Below are 27,152 nucleotides of genomic sequence, written 5' to 3'. Positions count from 1 at the left end.
ACTATTGCAAAATGCGGTACCTGGGGGACCAAAAAGCCTGGCCTTAGTGTTACACAGTGAAACACATGACTGGAACACCATGATGACTCAAAGGCTGAAGAATTAGACCGCGTTTATGGTAAGCTCTGTGAAGGTGGTATACCAAAAGGAAGGGCGGGTAAAGATGGTCAAAGGAATGTCAAAGGGAAGTCAGAATAGTAAGAATGTGGACAAAATATTCTAAGACCCCCATTAAAAGGGATCAATCTCACAGAAAAAGACAGCCTGACAGCCAGAAGTGAGAACGAGAACAGAGACATTTATGGGCCTCCCCCCAAGGAATAGGGTTTATGACAGGCCAGTTACATAGTTTCCCTATACCCACTTTACAGAAACTATAAGATAATCGTGAGAGGGACTGCACCTGCAGCCTGAATGTTGGGCATGTGCTAGAGGAAACTGCTGCATCTGCTGTTCCATCCCCACCTTTGGGAAAGTAATGGAGGAACTCCCAACTTCCAGCCCAGGGGGTTTTGATGACATGTCTGAAGTGGCTGAAATTTTTGGAGTTAATATTAGTAAAAGCACCTGTTTTCCTTTGGTGGTAAATGATAAATATTCCGTCCCTTTTCTCATGGGCACAGGAACCTCAATACCGATCATTAAAGCTAGGGACACTCCTGAATTGGTCCAGATAACTCAAGAAAGGTTTTATTTACCATGGATTGCTGGGAAAGACAAAAGCTCCCAGTAGCTATGATAAAGTTGACCCTGCCAAATGGAAGAGGAATAGATAGATCCAGAGTGAGCTGCACCTCCTCCTGAAGTCAGTATATAACATATCTATGCAGTCTAGAAAATAAACTTACTGTGACTATTTTAAACATTAGGCAAATAAATTTAGAGTCCACCTGCCATAGCTTACCTCTCTCCCTTCTCCCTCCACAATTTCTCTCATTTACCATCCTTCATTGAATCAGTATTTTTCTTTCCTTTGTAAATACATATACTTTTTTATTTTTGTAATTTTGTGCATGAAATAGCTGAAAACAGACAAAAATATTCTCTCTTAAATGTGCACTGCTCAGAGGAATGCATGAAAGATTAACACATCAAGAAAAAACAAACGTTATGTCAGAGAGGAAAAAGCTCATTCCTTCCTTAGACAGACAAGGATCAACCCCTGCTGATCTTAGGAAGGCACGACTTTCTTCATTTGAACGTGGTTTTGTTTGGCTTGTTGGTAATGACCCTACAAGTGACAGTGAGCAGCATACGTGACCTAACAGGTGGCGTATTTGGGGATATCTGAGTTAGGATTCATCACACTGAAGAAAGTTGCAATTCACTTTATCTGGATTGTGCATCTGTTGTTTTCCACTTATTATAGTTATTGACTGTGCTGAGCGCTGTGCTGGGCACTCAGGGTTCAGTCTGCGTAGGCATTTTCTGAGACTGTGGGCATAAAACAGGAGACACCTGCATAACTGTCTAGTGCTTAGACTATACAACTGGGAAGCAGTTAACCTGTGTCCTAAGCTCATCTCTAATGGTGGAAGGAGGAATTAGGTGGATGTTGTTTTACACTGCTGACATCCCAGTAGTTGCGTGTGATCAACAGACTCTGATATAGCTGGGTTGGCAAAGTATTCCGTCTTTGTTATTCAGGAGGGCCCATACTTGCAGTTCAGAAAATGAGTCATGATACCAGGAAAAAAAAAAAGGATATTGAAGCCTGGCCATGCTGGGACTAAATCTCTGTTGGATAGCAGTAGTGGCCTTTGAAATTCTGATGGAGACGTAGCATTCAGCACTGACAGGGAACCAGAGTATTGCCATTTGTTTTAGGTACACAAGCGCACACCCACAAGACTACTCTTTATCTGTTTCTTGAGGTTAGGTTGTTAACAGCTGGGTGTTAGGCCAAAGGGATATTCCACCCGTATCGGGAAGCTTCCATTCTCCCCTTGGGAAGCAGAATGCTGGAAACTTGAAATAGCTTTTTCATATATATGGTATCAAATCAGACTGAGTCAAGTAAGCAGTAACAGCCAATGGCAGTGAAACTCTTGAGGCTAATCATGGTCATTTGATTGCCTTTGGATATACACAATATTTATTAATTCTTTTGGCATCAGACATCTCATATTCATATGCTAGCATTCCGTGGAAATTATGGCAACATTGGCAATATTGACAAGGTGGAGCACTCAAAGCCATCAGGCTGCAAATCATTAATCCTAGGTGAGGACTAGTATGATGCAATATGACAATTACTCAGTCCCTCTTTTAAACACTTGTTTGTTTGTTTGTTTGTTTGTTTTACCTTGGGAGAGGGTAGTACGAAAATAAATTTAGCTCTTTTGCAGTTTGAAAGTTACTCTGAGCTAAGACATTGCTGTGCACTCCCTTTTCCCTAGGTCTCCAGGAAGCAAAGACAGACATCCCAATGGCTACCAAGGTATGCTCTTTCTACCCTGGGATTCCCCTCTCTTTCCTAATCTCTCTTCTGGCTGCTTCATTGTCCACATGCAATGACACTTGTGTCATGATTGTTTTATAAAAAGTATGTTCTATGTACTTCATGCTAATATGACTCTGCAAAGTATTTGTGAGGACTAATGTCAATTACTTGAGCCTTCCTCTCCAGATGATAGCTAATGAGGATCCTGCAGGACATGAAGCAGGGTAGGATTCATCTCACCTGACTTTAAACATCTGCATTATAGATTTCTACCTATGAGCTAGTTGCGAATGCATTTCACAGTGGAGTTAAACAGGAACCTCCAGGGTGTCTGAAATATGGTTTAGGAGAGGCAGTCCTGAAGTGCTTCTTGCTCTCCACTAATGTTTAAGGATGTTCAGGGGACTGCAGATTTCAGGCCGAAGTTGACGGTTAAGTGAGGTGAATGCTGCCGCAGGCCTATACCTGATCTATAATACAAACCTAGGAAAGTTGTATTTCTTTAGGCTACTGTGAACATTAGATCAAGTTAGACATTTGTTTTTAACTGAAAAATACACCATTGGCTCAAGGAAATCAACGGTGCATTTCACTGAATTTGATAAATCGCTTCAACAAGAAAAAATATTTCAGATTTGCAGTTATTATTGTGAAAAAATGCTAACAAGCACAACAATGTTTCTTTTTAGAAAATGGACCATTTGTTCAGTCAGGAGTTTGAGGACTTTTTAATCTGGAAGAACTGAAATTTTTGTTTGTATTCCTTCCTCTTCACTTGGTGTATTAGGTTCATAAATACTGCCTCTTTCACCCTGTATTTAAAGTGTGATACAAAAATGAGTTCCCTGATCTTCTTTACGATGCTGTTAAATATTGACTTAGAGTGAATGTTGGCTAGTCTGCAGAAAGCTGGGTGATCTGTATGGATCCCATACATAGATTTTCTTGCAGTGAGAAATATTCTTACCCTGAATGTGTTTCGCTTTGTATACCAGGATAGCGATGAAGTCCGTCTGTCTCAGGATCTCTCAGAAGGAGAGACAAAAGCCACTCAGAAGAGGAGAGAAAAAGTACTGATGTGTCTGAAACACCTTGGGATTCACTGTGACCAGGTAAGCACTGACAGTCCTATTAAGGAAAGAAGGCTAACGCTTCAGTGATGTGAATGGTACACAGAGTGCCATCTGAAGTGAGGTCCAGTCCCTAGGAAGCATCGTCTGTCATCACAAGTTCTCCAGTGCAGGCTTTCTGTCCACAGCTGGCAAATGGATTCAGGCTGGGAATTTCCAAGGAGAAAAAAAGGAGCAGGACACTGAACTTTCAGTGGAATTCCCAGCTGCAATTCCTATATCGATCAGCTAATTAATTAATTAATTGACATGCCCTTGCATATACTGATATACATGCACATTTTTATAAATCTGTATATATGAATATATATGCACCATTCGGAAGACACACACAGTTAACCACCTGAACGTGTATCCTAATAAGCGTGCACACACACCCCCACCCCCACCCCCCGCCTCTAATCTCGGTGCATTCTTGTGCACACATTCATCTCTACGTTTGAACCCTTTCGTCCTGAGATGCACACCATCACATACAATGGTACAGGAACACTAGCCCCTATGCTTTTTCATATGCTGTGAACACAGGCATACATTTTGTTTGACTCCTCATTTGCTCCTCATTTTGTCCTCATGGCATGCCTGGTGGGTTGTCTCTGGCCAACAGCCAAACACCCAGAGAGCTGCTTGCTCACTCCCCTCTCCCATGGGGCACGGAGAAAATACAAGGAGGGTGAGAAGAGTCATGGATCAAAATATAGACAGTTTAACAGGGAAGGGAAAAGCTGCAAAGATGTGTGCACAGGCAAGGGGATTTATCTGCTGCTTCCCATCGCCAGGGAAATGTTAGCCACTTCCTGGAAAGATGGGCCTCAGCACCCGTAACAGTTGCTTGGGAAGGCAAATGCCATAACCACAAACATGCCCACTTCTTCCTTTCCCTGAGCCTTTATTGCTGAGTATGATGTTATACGGTATGGAATATCCCTTTAGCCAGTCTGGGTCAGCTGTCCCATCCCAACGGTGCCCTCTCCCAACCTCCTGCCCACCCCTACCCTCCCTACTGGGGGTGGAGTGCAGAGTGCGAAAGAGAGAGAGCCTTGATGTTGTGAGAGACTGTTCAGCAAGTCAAAACATTGGTGTGTTATCAATACCTTTTTAGCCCCAAATCCAAACCACAGCACCATATGGGGTGCTGTGAAGAAAGCTGACTCTGTTCCAGCCAGATCCAGTACAACATGTTTCCTGAGCAATTTCTGTGGCTGGCTGTGATAGCTCTACCTTATTCTTCCAGGAGAAAAAAAAAAGTTCTTAGTGACAAAGCGGGAATAGAGGTGAACATCTGGAGAAACACAATGAGTACCGCTCAAGGGTTATTTGTATTTCAAAGCTACAGCACAGAAACACAGCCACAACAAAGTTCAGTACCAGGAAGATAAGTGATAGCAGAATACAAAGGAGAACCCATTCTGTGACTGCGATGTAAAGGAAAAAGAGAAATAGGGGAAAAGAGGCAGATTATGGAATGTGTCCTAAAGCAAGGAAGCAGGTCAGGTGAGAATTGCAATAGCTTTTCTCCCTGTCTGTTTGATAAGTCTTTGCTCTAAAAGAAATATGTTTTCTGTCTTATACTCCCCAGAATAACGTGCCTAATATTGTTGTTCTGGGATCAGGCGGAGGCCTGCGTGCCATGATAGCCCTGCTAGGAACCTTGGTGGAGCTGAAGAAACAGAACGTCTTGGATGCTGCCATGTATCTGTGTGGGGTGTCGGGATCCACTTGGTAGGTTCCGGTTGTCTGGTGTGATCGTGAATGTTTTTCCTGCTCCATAGATGCAATAGCAATTCGACATTTCCATCACTGTTTAGAGCTCCCTGTTGGGCTCACAAAGGATGAACCGAGTGGTAGGTGAGATATGTGCCTGTACAATGGTGGCAGGCACAGGGAATATATGAGAACGCTTCACTTGGCCATTCAGTCTCACCTTCTGAAGGAGACAATTCCTCCTGTTCACAGGCCATGAGGAGCAGTCAGGAAAGCATTGAAAACTTCTAGGTAACATACTACTCAGAAGCAGAGGAGCTTGTTTAAATAGAGGCTGTGTGATATTTAAGAGGGGCCCATGCCACTAAGCTGCATCTCTCAAGTGTATAGGAATGAGTCAGGTGCCTAAATGTAAATACCCAGTGCCACTCCAGGTACTTACTTTGCCGGCCCCCTACCAGTTTGGAAGAGCACTGGGCCTCCCGCACATACTGCCTCAAATCTACCAAATCTGTGGTGATGTCACTCATCCTTGTGGCAGGTGAAATGGCATTATATATGTATGGTTATGGTCTTGAATATTTATACTTCATTTACTTTTTTAGGCTTACCTTACATGCAATGAAAAGACATGACATTCAGGAACATGAGCCATTTTACCTTAAGGCCCACGTGCAGCATGTCAACGACATGCCAGGATTGTTTGTTACACTGAAGTGACTGTGAAGGGAGTCTATCTTATAGGTCACAGACAGACATCTACGCTGTAAGGACAGAACTCTGTCTAAATCTAGCTCTCCTAAATTTAGACGTCAGTACATGTATTTTTATGTGACATACACACCTCTCCTTCCATTTTTCTTAAGGGGATAGGTTTATGTTCTCTGAAGACAGACTTCCAGTGACAGTTCAGATGCCCGAGGAGGAAATCCTGTCTGGTTTTCAGCAGCTGGTTCAAGAGGACACAGGTCTTCCACAGAGCTTGTGTTATTATCTATCAAATGAAGGTGGAAGTCTTGAACACTTCAGGCCACCTCAACTGTCACTGTCTATGGTTAGCTACCATATATGGTGTCTGCAGTAATCCAGAACATCTTACTATATATGGTGTCTGCAGTAATCCAGAACATCTCCTTCCTTGCACAGAGTCAAGACACATGCTGCTCTAGAGGAAGAAAAGTAATGCTGTACTCGTTAATTTATACCTGAATTAGGCTGTGGAGTTGGTCTTCCAACAGAGCGAGCCTTTACATCTCTGCAGGTAGCTAGCAGGAGCTGAGAACTGTAAGTTTAGTAGGAGATGATGTCACTCTGCAAGCGTACCAGCTTTATTGGTCCTAATAACAGACAAAAAAATGTCACGAGTCTCTAGTGCAAAACAATGACATGGTGTAAATCATTCTATCTGTTTAGAATCATAGAATCATTTAGGTTGGAAAAGACCTTTAAGATCATCAAGCCCAACCATTAACCCAATACTGCCAAGTCCACCACTAAACCAGGTCCCTAATCACCTCATCCACACGTCTTTTAAATACCTCCAGAGATGGTGACTCAACCACGTCACTGGGCAGCCTCTTCCAGTGTCTGACAACCCTCTCAGTAAAAAAATTTTTCCTAATATCCAGTCTAAAATGCCCCTGACGTAACTTGTGGCCATTTCCTCTTGCCCTATCACTTGTCACTTGGGAGAAGAGAACAGCACCCATCTCTCTACAACTTCCTTTCAGGTAGTTGTAGAGAGCGATAAGGTCTCCCCTGAGCCTCCTCTTCTCCAGGCTAAACAACCCCAGCTCCCTCAGCCGCTCCTCATCAGACTTGTGCTCCAGACCCCTCACCAGCTTCGTTGCCCTTCTCTGGACACGCTCCAGCACTTCAATGTCTTTCTTGTAGTGAGGGGCCCAAAACTGAACACAGCATTCGAGGTGCGGCCTCACCAGTGCCAAGTACAGGAGCACGATCACTTCCTTAGTGCTGCTGGCCACACGATTTCTGATACAAGCCAGGATGCCATTGGCCTTCTTGGCCACGTGGGCACACTGCTGGCTCATATTCAGCTGGCTGTCCATCAACACCCCCAGGTCCTTTTCTGCTGGGCAGCTTTCCAGCCACTTGTCCGCAAGCCTGTAGCGTTACATGGGGTTGCTGTGACCCAAGTGCAGGACCCCACACTTGGCCTTGTTGCATCTCATACAATTGGCCTGCGCCCATCAATCCAGCCAGTCCAGATGCCTCTGCAGAGCCTTCCTACCCTTGAGCAGATCAACAGTCCCACCCAACTTGGTGTCATCTTCAAACTTACTGAGGGTGCACTCGATCCCCTCATCCAGATCATTGATAAAGATATTAAACAAAACTGGCCCCAAAACTGAGCCCTGGGGGACTCCACTTTTGACCGGCCACCAACTGGATTTAACTCCATTCACCACAACCCTTTGGGCCCAGCCATCCAGCCAGTTTTTTACCTAGCGAAGAGTGCACCCGTCCAAGCCACGACCAGTCAGTTTTTCCAGTGTTCTCCCAGTTCTTTGGTGGATTATCTGTGTCTTGGCAGATTTCACATCTTTCCCACAAACACTATCTGCAAAGTCTGTATTCCTGCAGCAGTTTACCCTTCATATATGGCACATACCCAGCTGAAATCCAGCTTCAGGTCATCTAACTAATTAATTGATATTATCAGTATGCAGCTGGGAAGTAAGGGATCAGGGAAGAATGACACTTTTCTATGATGTAAAGTGCCTTGCTTCTGTAGAAGCCTGGGACTTCTTCCTCCTTCCATACATTTTTAAAGACACTCCGACATCTGCATGCAGATTCAAACAAAAAAAGCAAAGCCCCATTCACTTTCCCCTATGCTAGAGACAGGACTTTTCTTTCTCTTTAAAAGGTGCATGTCCCTCCTCTATGAAGATAGGAAATGGTCACAAAATTTGATGTCCTTGGAAAAGGAACTGTGCGAAAATCTTAGTAATTTCTCCTGGCATATTACAAAAGCAGAAGAATCCTTAGAGGAGTCGCCAAAAGATGAACATTACTCACTCACCGACTTCTGGGCCTCCTGTCTTGTATACCAAATACTGCAGCAGGTAAGAAGCTAACTGCAAATGTGTGGGGAGTGTTTTGAAGACCTCAGAGTAATTGCAACCAAATTTGAATTTGATGGGTGTTTTTTTGAGGAGTTGTGTAAATTGAAGCAATATTTTAGAGCATGACATCTTATCTCTAGATATGGAAAGGCAGAAGCGGTTAATCCAACTCCTTGGTTAACCCAGTCTCCTAAGTGGGGGTGTCCTCAGTGCTATAGCAGAGGGAAGGGGCATTTTATGTTCCTTCGGAAGTCCATACTTATCTTCCAGTTTGATGAGCATGAGCTGGCTGACCGCAAGGAGGCCTCAGAGACTGGAATAAACCCCTACCCGATTTATGCAGCAGGGGATAAGGAAAAACTGAGTGAAAAAGGTGGAAACTTCCCAGGTAAAATATGGGCTCCTGTATCTTAAATACCATGCTTTAGGTTCCTTTAACTTCGTGGCAGGCATTACCTGTGCTGACATCCCACTGCAGTTTGTCGGCCTGTGTCTTTGCTTATAGATAATGGAGAAAACCACGCACTTCCAGGGGCTGAGTCACATTCTGTAGAAGTGGCTTTCGTGACAGGATAAGGTGAGGCATCCCTAGAAGAGAATGGGCTAAACAGATTATATAAAACGTCAGTAGAATAGACCTTCAAAGTGGAGAAGCCTGAATATAGGCATTTGGTGCAATCACAGAGCTCCTTGGCCTCCATCTGAGTTTTCAGCAGGGTGCAGATCTCTTGTAAATGCTCTATCGTATATGTCAGCCCTATGTGGAGCTCCAAAACAATCCAGTGCTTCTAAAACTGAACCAGGCAAGTCTATCCTTTCTCAGTAGTTAGGGAGAAGGCCTTCACATGGAGAACTTTATTTTCGAACCACTACTTTTACGCTGTCCCAATAAACTGACTTTTCCCTCACTGCAATTTAAAACTCTGACTGTCTCTCCTGCCCCTCCTTGCACAGAGGACGGATCATCTCCTTCCACTTACGAATGGTAGGCTTTGGTTTAGGGTGATGGGACTTGACTTATAAAGCACAAGCTGGCCTGGAATTGTCTGAGTGATAATCCCAGAAGGTCCGAGTGAGAACTGGGAACTTCATTCTGGAAAGGCAACGTGATCAAGGAAGGGATTATGAAATGAAGAGTAGGTGGCTTTGCAGTTTAAGCAGGTGGGTGCAGGAGAATAGTCACAACCAACAAAAAGTTTCACCATTGCTATCAAATTTTATTTTCCATACCTGTTAAAAAAATTGATCTCTCTCTGGAGCAAACTGACTCCGTTGTCCACACAGAGGCCTGTGGTTCCATTTGAGATGCCTTACCATACTCTGCCTACTTCATCTACTTTTCTAAAGGAGTGTGAGTGTTATTTCAGTCCTGTGTCATAACTGTTGGCCCCATGCAGGTGACTCAGTTCACCATAGGTCCCTAGGTACCGTGGGTTCCTAGTTACATTATCTGTGGGTACTTGAATCAAACCCAGTCCCTTTGCTTCATTGATGCTAAAGAATGTTATGGCAGGCAGACTCTCTCACCTATGCATAAGCTTCGAGAGGCCCTTGAGCTATCTAACACGTCTGAGAGATCTGCACAGAGCTGTACAATATGACACATTATCTGTGGGAAACCAAGAGCTTTCTGGTGTGGCAGCTGGATGCCAGGATAGGAAGGATACCAAGAGCATATCAAAGAGCAGGTGATAGCATGCTTACGACTTTGGTTGCTCCCCGCATGCCCATTCATCTTTGTCAGCTAATATCAGGTGATTTTAGAAAGGAAGAGAAAAACAACCCAAATGCTACTTTGGGACGGTGAGGTCAGCTATGCTTCCGAATATTGAGTGACAAAGCTGTTGGATTTTTCTCAGGGACCTGGTTTGAATTCACTCCGCATGAGGCTGGATATACTGCCTTGGGAGCTTTTGTGAGTACCAAACACTTTGGAAGTGAATTTGAGAAGGGTAAGCTGAAGAAAAAGAAGAAGAAGAAACACATTTGTTACATGCAAGGTGAATCTTCCTAATTCTGCTTTGTAGGAAAGATGCAGGTTTAGCTATCCGGCATCTTTCTGCAGGTAGCAAGAATAGATCTATTATTCCATGAATGCATGCATAATAGTATACGAATTCTGGAGAGCAGTTTGTCTCACATTAAATGTTCAAATGGGAACATGTGAATGCCTCTCTACACTCCACTGTCTACATTGAGCAACGCAGGGGAAGTTAAGGACCTACGCTGTAGATGACTGAAGTTAATGAAACAGTTCCAACCTGGATGCCTAAATGTTCTATAATCCCAGCATGTTTGCCTTACAGGGTGAGAAGCTTCCCAAACTAGATACATCCTACTGTGAGGACTGGTAGTTCCTGTTTTGCTAATTTGTTTCTCTCTGTTTCAGTTCAGGTCCAAAGTTCTTTCCTTCCCTACCTAAGCAGTATAGCTGCAAATCTCATCTCACTTGTCTGTGACACAACTAAACATATCTTGGCATCCTTAAACCCATCTTGCGTTTAATGGCTTCATGCTCCAGTCTCTTCAAAACACACCCTTGGCATCAGGCTATTGGGGAAAAGGAAAAAAAAAAGGAAGAAAGCACTCTAGTTCTTACTATTTAATTCACTCAGAAGGAAAAACAAATAAACACAACACATCCATGAAGAGTACTTATGCCTCCAGGCTCATGTGTGAGGCTGGCCCAGGGAAGTGCTTGACCAAGAGATCTGCAGTGTGAGTGTACCCCATGTTTTCCATGGGATTCTGGCCTTCAGTGACATAAAAAGCTAGTCCACAAAAATGTGTAGACCTAGCAGGAGGAAGAGGGAGTAAGTAATCTCAGGAGGTGTATAATCCTTTCAGTAGACAGTAAGGGAAGACTAGGCAAGGAGTTTCGGTTTAGGCATCTGTCTTAGACATTTTGAAAGTTAAGTAAGAGAAGTGTCCTACTGAAAGGCAAACTTGGATTGAATTCTTAGCGAGACTGTTATAAAGCAAGCACCTTAAGCACATTTTCTTTTTTTGTTTCAGCCTTATGGGGGAGTGCTCTTGGAAGCATGGAAGAAAATCTAAAGTTTATACGAGGTACTACATTTTTTCTGTTGCCGGTATGCTCAAATCAGTTGTTGCACCTGCTGAAACTGAGCACATACTTCACGCTACCCTCGAGTAATCCCTGCAGTCCTCTAGTTCCAAACAGAAATACAGCTATGCCTAACACAAGCTCCACTGGTACTCCATTTGTAATCATCAGAGATGACAAGATGGAGATTGTCCAGATCTTATCCAAGACTGTGCAGCTTGAAGAGCCAAAACTCCAACTGTATCGAAGGAGGAGTGCTCTGTGGGTATCCGATTGGGAAGCGGAGACTCACAATTGCAAAAGCTGGAAGCTGGTGACTTCTGGCACCAGGAGGAAGGCTCCTGCTGCACCTGAAGATTTCCAGTTGTGGAATACGTTTAGTACACTTAGAAAAGATGAGGGACTGCAAGCATGAGGGACTGCGAGCTCTGTCAAAGGAAGCATGAGAGCCAGATGAGCTTGACCACCAATAGAAGGAAGCAGTCAGTGATAGTAGTGAGAGGCTCCGTGCTGCAGTGGACAGACACCCCCATCTGCAGATCTCATCCCTTGTCTAGGGAGGTTTGCTGCTTGTTGGGGGCTTGGATTCGGGAGACCTTGTCGAGAAATAGCTGTCGCTTTTGTGTCCCTCAGGTTATCACCCCCCACTGCTCCTCATCGTGGGCACTAAGGAAACTGCCAAGTGAGACCTGAAGTGTCAAGCATGACTACATCTGGTGAGGGATGTGTAGGGCAACAAGAAGGGCTTCCATAGATATATCAGCAGCAAAAGGAAGAGTAGGTAAAATGTGGGCAGGAGTTCTGGTGACAAATGACATGGAAAAGGATGAGGCACTCAGTGCCACCTTTGCCTCACTCTTTACTGTTTCGACTGGCCTTCAGGAACCCCTGGTCCCTGAGACCAGTGGGAAATTCTGGAGCGAGGAAGTCCCTTATCCTTGGGAACACGTGAACAAATTGCATCAAGTTAAGGAACATGCAAACAAATTGGATGTATGCAAGTGCATGGGACCTGATGGGATACAGCCGCAACTGCTGGTGGAGCTGGCTGATGTCATTGCAAGGCCAGTCTCAATCACCCTTGAAAATTCATGGCAACAGAGGGAGGTTTCTGATGACTGGAAGAAAGATGCCACTCCTGTCTTCAGAAAGAGCAGGAGGGAGGATCTGGGAAGTCTCAGGTCAGCCAGCCACACCTCCCAGTCCCTGGCAAGATGGTTGAGCAAATCCTCCTGGAAGACCTTTCCAAACACGTTAAGGATAAGAAGCCAATGAGGACTAGTCAGCATGGATTTATGAAGGGTAAATCATGCTTAGCCAACATGAAAGCCTTCTACGGTGAGATGACTATCTTGGTAGATGAGCAGAGTGCTGCTGTTTACTGTCCTCTTAGTAAGGCTTTTGACACTGTCTCCATCCTCATGGACAAAATGAGGAATTGTGGTCTAGCTAAGTGGACAGTGAGGTGGACTGAAAACTGCCTGAACCTGTGGGCCCAGAGAGTTGTGTTCAGTGGCATGAAGTTCAGCTGGAGGCCAGGCACTAGTGGTGTATTACAGGACTGAATTCTAGGTCTGATACTTTTAACATTATCATTATCGTTAATGACTCAGATGATGGGATGAAGTGTACCCTCCGCAAGCTTGCAGATAGTACAAAACTGGCAGGACTGGTTGGGTAACCCACAGAAGTCTTGACGGGCTGGAGAAACGGACTTACCTCATGAAAAGGAACCTCATGAAGTTCAACAAAAGGAAATGCAAAGTCCTGCACGTGGAGAGGGATGACCCCAGGCTCCAGGACAGGCTGCGGACTGACCAGCTGGAAAGCAGGTTTTCTGTCAAGACCTGGGGGTCCTGGTGAACACCAAGTTGAACATGAACCAGCAGTGTTCGCTTGTGGCAAAGAAGGCTAATGGTATCCTGGGCTGCATTAGGAAGAGCACCACCAGCAGGTCGAGGGAGGCGATCCTTCCCTTCTACTCAGCAGTGGCGATGCCACACCTGGAGTACTGTGTCCGGTTCTGGGCACCCCAGTACACGAAAGATGCGGACGTGCTCAAGGGAGTCCAGGAAGGGGCCAGAAAGATGATTCAGGGACTGGAGTGTCTTTCATATGAGGAGAGACTGAGAGAGCTGGGACTGCTCAGCCTGGAGAAGAGAAGGCTTGGGGGATCCTGTTAATTTATATAAATACTAGATGGGAGATTCAAAGAAGATGGAATCAGACTCTTGTCAGTAATATCTACTGAAAGGACAAGAGGCAATGAACACAAATTCAAATACAAGAAATTAAATTTAAACATAAGAAAAAACATTTTTACTGTGAGGATGGTTGAACACTGGAACACGCTTCCCAGAGAGACTGTGGAGTCTGCATTCTTGGAGCTATTTAGAAACCCAGGGGGGATATGGCCCTGAGCAACTTGCTGCGTCTCACCCTGCTTTGAGCACAGGAAGTGGACTAGGTGATCTCCAGATCACCTAGTTGGTCGTCAGGGTTGGAGGTTCCTTCCAACCTCAACTGAATTTCTCTGAAAATGGCCAAAATAAAACGCTGCTTCTTGAATATCATTTTAGACATTTACAACATTGTTATGAACCTCTGGGTTACTCACTTTAAGGTGTCTTCATAAGCGAGAAAGAAGAACTTCACGGGTGCTCTGCACAGATACATTTAGATACATGCTTAAAGATGTGATGAAACTTGGTCTAGAAGTGCCTCTCCGTTGAATATGAATCTACAGCAGCATGAGCGTGGACTGTAGAAGTCCAATTTTGGTCAGATGAATCTCTGCCAGTAGCACAGGGGAAAGTTTAAATATCATGTCAATGAATCTGAACTGATCTTCTTCACAGTAGATTCCTTGTGATGTGGAAGCATCAGAGATGATCTCTTAAACTCCGAGGTAGGAGGCTATCAAAACTGCTGGGGGAATAATAGAGGTGGATGAGATGCTGTCAGGTATCTGAGACATCAAACACAGAGCTATGAGTGATGAGCAGAACCAGCAGGAGATTAGAACTCTCATGGAGTGTCAGCCACCAGGCGAGTGAGATCCTCCAAGGAATCTGGAATATCACTGTACATCTATGTTTAGGTGCAGGGCTAGCTTTCCTGCTGTCTTTCATTGGGAGACAATGACTATTTTATTGGAAGGGGTATTCTTATTCTGATTATCCTTTTCTTTCTTCCAAGAGAGTCTCGCCTTGTTCTCACAAAGAAGAGTTCACTCACCTGAAGGCATGTCCTCGTGTAGACTTGGTGGGTTATTGTGCTGCTTTGTTGTTGTTTTTTATTATCTTTTTAAATTTAGCATTCTTTTCTGCTTGCTCCATATTTTCCTTAGGGGACTGACAGGAGTGTCAGCCAGGCACAAAGAAATCCAGACCTCCTTGTCTCTCATATATGTAGTGGTTTGAGAGATCTTGAACATGTAACTAAAATAACCACCCTGATGTTTTGGAGGGATTCCCTCATGTCAGATGCGCTTTACTAACGGGCTTCTGGGAAGGTGGTGTTACCGCACTCGTGTAGCTGCTGTGGCCAGGGAGTACAAGTGAAGCCTGCACCATGCAGATTCAAGGCTCACGCTCACATTGAGGTCCAAACTTCCTGATTGTCCACACTGCCTGTGAGTTAGCGCTGGCTCTAGTTTGCAATATGCCAGCTGATCTTTCCACCTGGGAAAGTCGGGGACAGCAGGGGTGGCAGAGCAAGTGAAAGAGCAGGTCTGGCTCACCCTCGTGTCTGCTGCTAGAGGCAGTCTGTGTGCCAGTCTCTGTGGCTCTTTTGGTGTGAGAACTTAGATCTAAAATTTAGACATAAAAATCCATATCAGGAATGGCTCAGCTCCAGTTCCTGAAATCAGTGCAAGTCAGTGCATATGTTCTTCCAAACTTCAATTTAGCAGAAGGTAAATCATATTGTGCTAACCATCATTGCTGGTTGACAATAGACTTCAAGGAAAAGAAAGTAAATATTAAATATGGCACCTTTCATGGACCAGTTATTCTGTTCTCCTTATCGTTTTGTAAAATTAAAATTTCCCACAGAATTATTTTCTTTCTTTTTTTTTTTTTTTTGGTTCTTCTTCCATATTGAAATGTTCACCTGGAAAATTCAGATTTTAATGACTGTGCAACAAAGATGCATTCCCACAGTATTCTCTTGGCAATACTGGAACGAATCACATCAGGCTTCGCTTGAATCGTCGTTACATTTTTAATTCCTTTGTGTATTTATTTATTTATTTTAGAATTAAAAATGGGAATCAAGTATTTGAGACATATCAGAAAATTCCCATTTATTCCAAACTACATTTCTGCTCCTCCTCCTGCTACTTTGTTTCATGGAACTTTTCTTCCAAGATGAATGCAAAGGGCATCTGAATCCTGGTATGGTTGTGCAGCTGTCCAGATGTGAACGCTCAGTGTTAGGCATTTTTATCGTCAACAGAGAGGAATATTCACTTTGGCACATGGTTCCTCTCACCAGCTTAAACAGCTTCTTTCGGGTAAGAGGAATGAGGTCAGTCTCTCTAAAGATTCCCCTGAATGTAGGGACTACATCTTCACTAATTCATGTGTCAGTTACTGTCTAACCACATGTTTGGTCAGATAAATTCCACTCTGATGTAACTTTTGTCTTACCTTTCTTAGAGAGTAATTCAGATACCTTCATGGCTTGTCAGCCTGCCCTTCTTCTACTAGACCTTCAGTTGTGTGCTGTAAGTGGGAGTGATCCTAAGGAAGTCTTCGAGAAATTGTTGAAAATACTGTCAGGCAAGTGAACGATGTTGAGATTTGTAAGCACTTGCATTCTCAGTAACATGGTTTTACAAATGGTGATTCCTTTGTTGTGCAGTCTCATATTTTCCTTTTCTTCTTTTCTCTCTTTTTAAGACGACAAGGAAAAAAGTGCATTCTACCAACTGTGCGTTGAAATGTGTAATACTTGGACAATGAAAACAAAGGAGGAAAGAATGGAAAGCTGTGCTGAACTGGGCAAAGAGATAGAAAAGGCACTTGGAGGCAAGTATAGTACATGAATGCTTATCATAACGATGATGCCCTCTCCATCCCAGGTAGAAAAGCCCACTGCATTTGTAGTATAAAGTTGCCCTGTAGGATGCCATGTATCTGTTTTGTTACTCTGACAGGGTTTTGTGCTTTTTCTCCACTTGATCTTCCTCGGTGTGTCTTGGAGAAGAAGGCACTCTAGGAAGAGTGTTGCAATCATCCCATGAAAACCTCCTAGGCAAGTTTATCTCATTTTTATTATCTTTTTCATTCTTTGTGCTGTATGTGCTTTGAAAAATTCCAGCTTTGGAGTGTTGTGCATTTAAATTCCAGTGTCAATCTTCCAGTGTAGGAAGATCTCGTGAAAACCATATTGCAGAATATGTGCCAGTGATATTCTCATCCAGGGACTAGTTTGCAATATCCACAAAGCTCTCAGGTCTCATGAAAGCATTTAAAATCTGCCTACCTAAGTAAATAGAATAAGAGGCCTAATCCTGAACAATCACTGTTTCCCATCTATCTTTGCTCCTGACTGAGCCTGTATTGTCAGCAAGACTTCTCAGGCATGCCAAACTGATGAAATATAGGATCTCAGCAGCTGCAGGTAGTGCATTGCTGTTGGACACCTAGGGTGCCCACATGTCAAGTGTCGTTTGGAACTTCGATCACTACAGAAATTTTGAAATCAAAAGTCACGAACCAAGACATCCTAAAGCAAAACTGGGTTTTCTTTAACGGGCAACTCCATTCTTACTGTGGGGTGGGTTTTTTTGGCAACTAATCAGCATTTCTGCCCTTTTATCTAAACTGAAGCTTGTTTTCAATGAACTGAACTCATTTAGCTTATATCTGCAATATTTAATAGACTTGGGTGTGGGAGAAATGAGGATTAGTTCGATTTGCATCGAAGAGAGCAGGAAGAGGTCTAAGCAAGACATGAATAAGTTGCAAAGTAAAATTTTGCACCGAAATTCCTCAAATACTTCTGCGGTGTTAAGCTGGTACATCACCTGTTTAGATCCAGGGCCCTGCTAGTTCCATCAGCCACAGTTTACTGATAAGAAATTATTTTCAAGTAGTCTGAAACTGTAGCAATAAAGGGTAATTTCCAGAACTGAGCAGTTTTTCCTTCCTTTTTTAGTCAAGTCATGCCTGGATTTCCATTCATGGAAGAGCTGTTGGACCTTCAGTAGTCACCTCCAGCATCTTTTGTCTTTACAACCTACTCCTGACAGTAAAAAACTCCATTTGAACAGCTGCATTGTGTCTTCGACATCAGTCTTATGATAAAATAAGTCTTTTCCTGGAGATGCCAGTTTTTCTGTAGGGATTCAAGGGATCTAAAATACTAGCTTTATTTTAGATGATGGCCATGCTATTCTGTTAGCCTGTGGCTTCTGCTCAGACTGAAAACCCTTACCCGTTCTTCCAATCTGCATGTTGTGTCACATGTCCTTTCACTTGGTGCCCCTTCTTCAAGCAGAGATAGATGATATTCAGTCCAAATCCTCCCACCTAAATTGTTTTATGATTCTCTCCATTTGTGATTCTAAATGTCTACCAAGTGAGAAAACAGAGGCCAGTGTTTTATAGTTTGATAACAGTCTCATGCTTGAACTCTGCCACCGCATGTTGTATGGAAAAACTGCGCTCACATGATTTAGATGAAAGAGCTTAAGAACAAACTTGATCAAAACTTCCATAGGCAAATATAAATGCTAGTTTATGAAAAATACATTATTAGGCAGGTAAATGGAATGAAAACAGTCATTCGCAAACGGGAAAGCGCATAGGAGTTTGAGTCTGGCACATCTTGCAAGATGCCCACACCGTGAGGACAAGCACTGCATATTTGAAAAAGGTGGAAGAGGTGTTTAAATCCCCAGAGGAAATGTAAAACTTGATAAGTGGATGTGTGATTATGGTAGAGTAGACATCCAGACTTTGCAGCTCCTTTTAAACCACATTCGTTTGAACCTGATTTAGCCCTAAAGAAGGTAAACACTCTGGTCAGGGCAAGTGCGTAAGTCGGTGCACTCAGCAGTTTCTCATTTTCGTTGGCCAACAAATGTTTTTTCCCCGATTAATTGTTTGCCATGACCAATTTATATGAAGATATCCTAAAGTGTGGACTCATACACTGACAGTGTGGTTGCCTTGAATTGTGGCTGTAGGTAAAAACCAAGATTAAAGGAGGCGTTATTCTTTGCTGGTGTGTGTGGCAGAAGTACAAGCCCCTTTTATTCTTGGCCCAACAAAACTAGTGAATGTGTAGTGATATGCAGTTCCTTTGGAAAACAGATGATGTTTAGCGTGTTAGTTATCAAATGCAAAAGTAGTAGCTTCAGCACATCCCCTGCCCACAGCCAAGGTCCCTGAATTCCGGCTAGAATTCCAACATGAGTATCAGCATTCAAAAGGCATTATTCTGGGTTTAAGGAAATAGCATTTTTCACTTAATGCTATTACTGAGTTAGCAACTTGGTAGCACATAATCACACAGAATCATTGCAGTTCGAAGGCACCTCTTGAGATCATTTAGTCCCCTGCTCAAGCAGGTTGTTGTGGGTTAACCGCAACAGGCAACTCAGCACCAAACAGCTGCTCGCTCACTTCCCCATCAGTAGGCTGAGGGAGAGAATGGGAAGGGTAAAAAAGCAAATACCTGTGCATTGAGGTAAAGACAGTTTAATAGGTAAAGCAAAACCTGTACATGCAAGCAAAGCAAAATAAGGAATGCTTTCACTACTTCCCATTAGCAGGCAGATGTTTAGACCTTTCCAGGAAAGCAGGGCTTCATTACGCGTAACGGTTACTTGGGAAGACAAACACCATGACTCCAAACATCCTCCCCTTCCTCCTACCTCCCCCCCCAGCTTTTATTGCTGAGCATGACATCATATGGTATGGGATATCCCTTTGGTCAGTTGGGGCCAGCTGACCTGGCTGTGTCCCCTCCCAGCTACATGTGCACTCTCAGACTACTCGCTGGCAGGGCAGTGTGAGGACCAGAAAAGGCCTTGATGCTGTGGAAGCACTGTTCAGCAATTAATTAAAACATTGGTGTGTTATCAACACTGTTTTGGTCACAAAAGGCAGCACCATATGAACTGCTATGAAAAAAATCAACTCCATCCCAGCCAGACCAGCTATGATCTCTACCCCTTATTCCATACCATTTATATCACACTCAGGACCCACATTATCCGATACACCCTCATTAATCACCACCCTCTTGACTGTCCTTAGATTTATACATGGATATCATTCCCTTAGTCTGTGGGCCACCCCTGTAAAATGTCCATAACCTGCCCATAAATTGGCCACGGAGTTCATTTAGTCCACGTCTTGGGCTCTGTCTGTTATGACAGTCACTCAGGACAGGAGAGGCGGTGTGTTGTGTGAAGTCATTAGGCACCAAAGCCAGCTCAGGTTGCGTCACTGCTGCACTTGCACTGCTTCTTGTGAGGCTCATCTTCTGTTGGTTTGGGCGGTTCCTGCTATAGTACTTCCTATAACATGCAACTCAAATCATGGGTTAAGATTTAAAGATATATCCGTTACAATCTCCACACCTGCTCCCTTTGGACCAAGCCACAGGGATTGACATTGCAATGAACTCCTCCCCTTGCCCCTGCTCTGACGTGGGCTTATCCAGGCAACACAGTCCCTTAGGGGTGGACCTGCTCTGGTGTGGCCTTTTACATGGGCCACAGTCTCTTCAGGGGCGTACGTGCTGCGTCTTGGACTTATCCACGGCCAGTCTAGTACAGCAGCCTGTCTAGTACAGCAGCACAGAAACAGCAGCGAAGTCCTGGCATCTGCCCGCCCAGGTGTATGGCCATTGCTGTTAGCAAAATGTTCCCAGGCACAGCAGAGTAAGATGATAAGCAGCATAGCAAACAGCAAAAGAATCCACTAACAAGCACTAGCCTCTAATATACATTAAGGCAAGCAAGCCTTGTGGCAAGCACGGGAGCCTGCCAATTAATAGCTGAACAGCTGTAAAAGCTATAAGTTTGGTCTAGCACGTTCTAATCTAACCCAGTGTTACCTTGAATGCTTTGAGCTCAATGCTGGGCACCAGAAAGGATTGTTGTGGGTTAGCCCCAATAGGCAGCTAAGCACTACACAGCGCTCGCTCAGTTCCCCGCAGTGGAATGGGGGAGAGAATTGGAAGTGTAAAACCTCATGGGTTGAGATAAAGAGAGTTTAATAGGTAAAACAAAAGCTGAGCAATACAGAAGCAAAATAAGGAATTCCTGACACTATACAAGCATTGTTCAGTGATAATTAAACCATCATTGGATTATCATCATGGTTTTGGTCACAAATCCACAACAGCACCATGCAAGCTACTATGAAGAAAATTAACTCTCTCCTAGACAAAAGCAGTACACAGGGTCAGCTCAAACAGGTTGCCCAGCACCTCGTCCAAGTGGGACTGAATATCTCCACACATGGAGACTCCACAGCTTCTCTGGGTGACCTGTTCTAGTGTCCGATCACCATCACAGTAAAAATGGAAAGTGTTTTCCTGTGTTTACATTGAATTTCCTGGTTTTTAATTCAGTCTGAACACAAGAAAACACAAGAAAAAAACTTGCAAGTTAAAGATTTCCAGGACAGCTCAGAGGAGGCTGTTTTGGTTTTTTTTTAATATCACAGATACACTTGTCCAGTGCCAGGTTATTGCAGACACATTCTTTGACTGGAATTGTGCAGTACACTGTGGGACAAATAGGCCTGTCATTAGGAACAAGCTATAGCTCGTATATTTAATAAACAATTAGGTTTGAATATGATGCACAGAAAATGCAGAAAAATGAAAAAGCATGAAATACAGAAAAAGAAAGACGTTACAAAAGCCAGTATCATGAGCAAGCCAGAGCCTAGCATTAGTTCACATTTGGTTCATACAGACAGACATAGTCTCCTTGTGCATGACACTCCAGTTTTACCAACATTGTTTGTAAGTCTCTGACCACCGGACTTTTCTTCATCTCTCTTGTGGTTCCTCTATTATTCATCTTCCATTCTCAAAAGCAAAAATTATAGCTGTTCTTTTTTCCCCTTTTTATGTGTTTGTTTAGTACTTATCTGTCTAATTCTTTACTATCTGTCATGCTGCCTGGTTAGCTATTCTTCTGTGAAAGCCTCTCTCTCTCTCCCCCTTTCCCCTTCATTCCTTCTTCTTCCTCTTTGTTATTTTTAGGTTTTTTTGTTATTTTTAGAATTTCTTTGCAAACACCAAACCCTCCATTGCAGCCAGTTTTAAAGGAAGCCTCTTCACCCACTCAGAAACTCAGGCCATCTTATTCTCACAAATACGTTTAAAATGTGCCAAATTATTCACTCCCTAAGAGCACCTTTTTGGTTCTTGTGGCTATGGAGAAACTTAGAGAGGGAGCTGAGATGGAGAAATCTACATTACAGTTGTCCAGAGCACAGTATGAAAACTAACACCAAATGGCCAAAATGAAAAGTTGCAGTGGAGTGAAGTATACCATTTATAGTGACTCATAAATTCATTATCTTGTACTAAAGGGAAAAAACCCCTCGCATTCAGAACTCCTTTGTACGAGAGGAAGACACAAGCCGTTTTATCTCTTGCAGAATCTTCCCACTATTGTTGGATACATTCAACCCTGCTTTCTCAAGGAGATCTTTGATGTCTCCCTCTGGGAAGGACAGCTGAAAGGTGGGAAACCTTTTTCTGTATTCTTCTGTTTTATCTAGAACAAAGGTAGAGACAATATGTAAGTAATGCAAACATAAAACTACAAGATCCTTCAAGAAAAGCATGGATTTGAGGAAAACATTACTCCCTGAAGATCTGCAAGTTTCACATGCAACTTCTTTATCCCATTAAGATCCTGCCAGTGAAGAGAGAGGAGGAGATCAGTCAGAGTCTGGAGGTGCCTCTTTCATCACCCGCTTTATCAGTTGCCTGAGAGAGGGGGATAAATCTCTCTCTGGACCTGCATGTTTCTCACCAATAACTATAAAGGGAAGCAGTGGTAAATATCCCAGTCTTGGATACTCTGGCTTCTAAATGTAATGCCTCCCCAACTCCTCTTTAGTAGAAGGACCTCAATTTAATGACTCTGATTTACAGAACAAACCAAGAAGAGAGTAAAATCCTTATCGCTCAGGACATATGTCACCTATCTGAAAGGGTGAGTGCATTCATGCCCATGCAAGCTTCTAGCCATTATACATAGAGCCTGCCCTGTTCCTTTTTGTCTGTGTCCATTTGCGGCAGCAGCGTTGAGTAAAGAAGGACTCTGAAATGCATGGCCCTGGAAGTCGCGAATATGAAATGCAGATATACAAAGTTGCATAGAGTACATGTTACCAGAACAATTCACGTTGTTGAAGAGTGGGAAGTGCATGACTGTAGGGCATGACTTGTCTCCTTGGAAGATATAGCAATCAGAAGGGTTGTTCTCATCCATTTCCTGATCCTTTATCTTGGGAAATGGGATACTGTTTTCCTGGCAGTATCTAGATGTTTTCTTGATAGTCTGAGAAACAGAGAAATTGTACGTATGCATTTTTTTAGTTTGTTTGCTTGTTTCTGAAATCCTAGAATAAATCAATCCTATCTCCAGTAATAAAATTGATTGCTACAAAACAATGATGGCTAGTTTCTTAGACTATACTTAATTGTAACGTATAATATATTTAAAAGTCTAAGTTTTCCTCAAGCATTCTCCGAGGAACAGGCTAAGTCTAGAACATAAATGAAAATCAAGCACTCACTTCTGGGGTCACTTCTAGCAAGAACCTTCGGGTAGCGAATTACAGCTACACCCAGAAAGGCAATGTGGTTGACGTTGAAAGATGTCAAAATTAAAGGGATTTGGCATCTATAAAACTGTCTGAAGACATCACTACGTTCACAGACTTTCAGAACAATTTTTACTTTCCAAAGCAGCCCCTCCTGTTGCTCTACCACTCTGACAAAATGGAAAACGTTAACTTCAATGTTGGCTTGATTTTGCATGAAAGCATTGACTGGGGTAGGCGTTGTGTTGGAAGCTTGCACAAACTGAGATTTTCTGTGGTGTCCCTGAGAAATATTATTCCCAACTGTTCAGGAGTTCAGAAGAAACAACCTTTGAGTCTCCTTCACACTTCTCTGAATGGGTTTGTAATATTCTGCTCTAGATGGCACAAGGGTCGTGAACAGCAGCCATTTTATGTAAGCTTCCCAGAGTAACTGGGATCTTACACACTGCACTTCACAAACAAAGATGGGGCCTTAGGTGCTAAGAACACTATTGGCCTCTCCTATAGACTTACTGACACCTTGATATTTCTGTCACCTCACCAAATTGCCTTGGGGGTTAGATTCTACAGATTTATCACTTTCCTTAACCACTATTGGGAAAAGGTGACATTTTAGCTAAAGACATGGTGACTCTTGTAGTCACAAGAGACAATCAAACTTCTCACAAGATCCTCCTGGAATGACACAAAATAGTAATAACATTTTGGAAGTCTAGCAAATTCTTTTTTAACTCAAGCTCCCTAAATTCACCCCCTAGGCATACATGTTTAAACCAAAGCAATTACAGAAACAGTATTGAACATTCACCCTCATTTGTAATGAAATTTGTTTATAAAAGGAGAAAGGAAACAGAGCATATTAGGAGGAAAAAGCCTAGACAAAGGGAAACTAAGCAAAATTGTTACAGATAGTGGTATGAGGTCTCCTTAAAGGTAAGAGATCTATTTTGCTGTAAATACTGTCTGTCAAAAAGTGTTCTGCCATCTGATAGGGGCTTCCCTTACCTCTAATAAGGGTTTCTGCTCCTCTTCCCTGAAGAATTACATTTCCCAGATCCCTTTTCCTTTATTCTTGTTGAGGTGTGAGTTGGTAGGGACCAGATCCTTCCCATGGGCCCATGAGCTCCATTTAGTCTCAGGCCTGGGTCTTCAACCCTTACATGAGCTATGTTCTAGGTGCACTGCTCTCCTGCTCAGCCACAGTCGTGCCTTAGCCCTCTTGATCTGGGCCCTAACCCAAAGGCTGACTTCCCAGCTTGACCTTGGAATGGTGTCATCACTATGGACCTGGGGCGATCACTGGACTGGTTACTCTCAGCGGACCTGAACCTTACCTGCCACCAGTCCTGATTCATATTGACCTCCCGAATTGACCTTGGACCTGCCTCATCACAGCAAACTTGCCTGATGATTCCAACCCTTGGTTGAACCTCACTGCTGTCTCCAAGCCCGCCCTGTTTGACTCACTTCGATCCTGTGAAACTGGGCCCTGGCTGGCAAGGCCCTGCCCTGCCTGCTCTGTTATCATGCCTGGCTCCCTTTCCCTTAGGAGCAGCTGGCCCTTGGCAGTTGGCTTTCCCCCGATGCACCCTTGACAGCCTGACAGCTTGATAAGCTTGGTAGGTTACCATAGAGTACCTGTGAACAAGACAGACAAAATGGCTCACGTTCTACAAGTATCTGTTTCTGCCAACTGCCTAGAAAAGAAGTCCAAACAATGTGATGATCAGCGTACCAAACTGTCAGAATCTGTTCAGACATTTCTTTGAAAATTGCTTTGACAATGATTGTAACGCATTTCTGCAGTCCCCAAACCAATGACTCCAAAGGAGGTTCTCCAAAGCCACACGTGTACCTCAAAAGGATCTCCAGAGCTGAAATCAAAGGAAATGATCAGATCTGTTTGCCGCTGTGCTCGAAGGACCAGAGGATAGGCAGAATTTATTGCCAGGCCAGCATCAATCAAAGAGATGATCTTGTTTTTGACCAGGTAAGAGGGCTGAATGTTAGCTAATCAAATGAAAAAAGCAATGAGATTTCCTAAAGACATATATAAATATATATAAACATACCTGCCCCCAAACAATCCACTAGTCTTCACTGATGATGCACCCCAAAAATTTGTTGAAACCTGCCTCTCCTTGCCTCTCCTGCCCAACCAGATATCCAGCTGTTTTCTGACAAGAGGACTCCAAATCCCTCTGACCTACCTCTCTCTCTGACTGTGGTCAGTTGCAGACCAGAATTCCTGATGGGCTTTCTGAAGGTCAAGAGATCACACCCCTACAACTATGCACCCATAGTCTTAAGATAAGAAGATCTTTGAGCAGAAAAATGAATGCATGAGCCAGCTAGAGATTGTGACACCTAACTGCAGTCATCTAAATGCAGGTTCCTACTTATGCGTTAGGTGCCAAAGCTTCCATTATCATAAGTGAACATCCACTAGGGCAGGCAATGGAATCTAGAGACCAATGTTACTGCTCATGCATCAGGAGCACAACTCAATTTCATAAACTTAGCTGTCCAGTTTCAACTCCTTAGGCTACTTCTTGTGTCCTCCACCTTCTCCTCCAAAAGGGCACAGTGGTCCCATAGGTTTTATTTTGTGTCTTCCAACTTAATGTGCTGTCCCTTGTACACAAGGGCAGTTTGTGTGACATGAGATGCCTGTGTTTACGTGACAGAATTGAGCTTATATATCTGCAGTGATGTTGCAGATTTGGATTCCAGTAGTGTGAAATAATTGTGTTTATAACTAGTTTATTTGCTGTCCATAACAGGATGCTGTTAAGATAGGGTGGAAAGGAAAGCTATCTAACTCGGCGTTTTAAGAAGGCAAATGGCAAAGACAGTTTTCTTGGTTTAACATCACGCAAACACATCATAAAAGCTCTGGTAAACCCCATGCATTCTGCCCCATAGATCCAGTTGGATAGCATAACCACTCTGCATTTTCCGAATATAAACAAATCGTGATTGCATTGGATTTTCTTACGGCAGTTGTAAAGGAAGTTGTTAGTTGTTCCCCATTTCCAGGTCCTCACACATTGGATTGTTTTAAACACCATCTCTGTGACAACCCACACGGAGCCTGGGAAGAGACAATACAATTCAGAATGTAGCTGAATCTAGAGAACTTCACTTTATGACAAGTGCAACAAAGTCTGGGGGAGATCTATGGCGGTAGAAGAAGTATGTGCAGATAGAGTGCAGACAGCCTGAGGGCCAAGGCCTGAATGCTTCAGAAGAGAGAGAGTCATGCTTTCCACTAGTTCAAATAATTAACACTAAGCAATGGAATCTTAGTAGAGCTGAAACAGATCTCAATAAGCCTCTCAAGGCACAAACTGTACAGCACTTGGGCCCTACACCAGCCGGCATATTCACCAAGCTTGAGGCTTGCAGGCTCTGGAGTGGACTGGTTACACCAGTGCTGTACAAGGGTGAGGCCTGATCTTTTCCGGGTCTCTTACAGCATTCTTATGGTTCAGAGGGATTGTTACTTCTCTTCATCTTCTCTCCAGCTGAAAGCGCCCTGAATAAAGTGAGAGGCATACTACAGCCCAGTAGAATGACCTGTACAAGGTAGGGGATAGTAGCTGAAAGCCACGAGAGCATCAAGAGATCATGTGAGAGAATGTGAGAAGATATGAGAATGTGAGAAAGAGTTTGCAGGACTGTACTGTACAGGCAGAGACAATCCATGCCTTATCTGTGAACACACTCCTTGGAACAGGCATTGGAGAGAAAAAAGAGCTGTCTGCATTGTCCAGATTTAACCTTGGAGTACCAGTCGGTTCACTCCAGAAGGAACTGGCCAAAAACTGCCCATACACTGTGGCTGATGGAACTAGCAGGGCCCTGGATCTAAACAGGTGATGTACCAGCTTAACACCG

This window comes from Gavia stellata, chromosome 28 (assembly GCF_030936135.1).
Source record: "Gavia stellata isolate bGavSte3 chromosome 28, bGavSte3.hap2, whole genome shotgun sequence".
NCBI classification, from domain to species: Eukaryota; Metazoa; Chordata; class Aves; order Gaviiformes; family Gaviidae; genus Gavia; species Gavia stellata.
The sequence above is the reverse complement of the archived record's forward strand: the minus strand, read 5'-3'. Positions refer to the sequence as shown.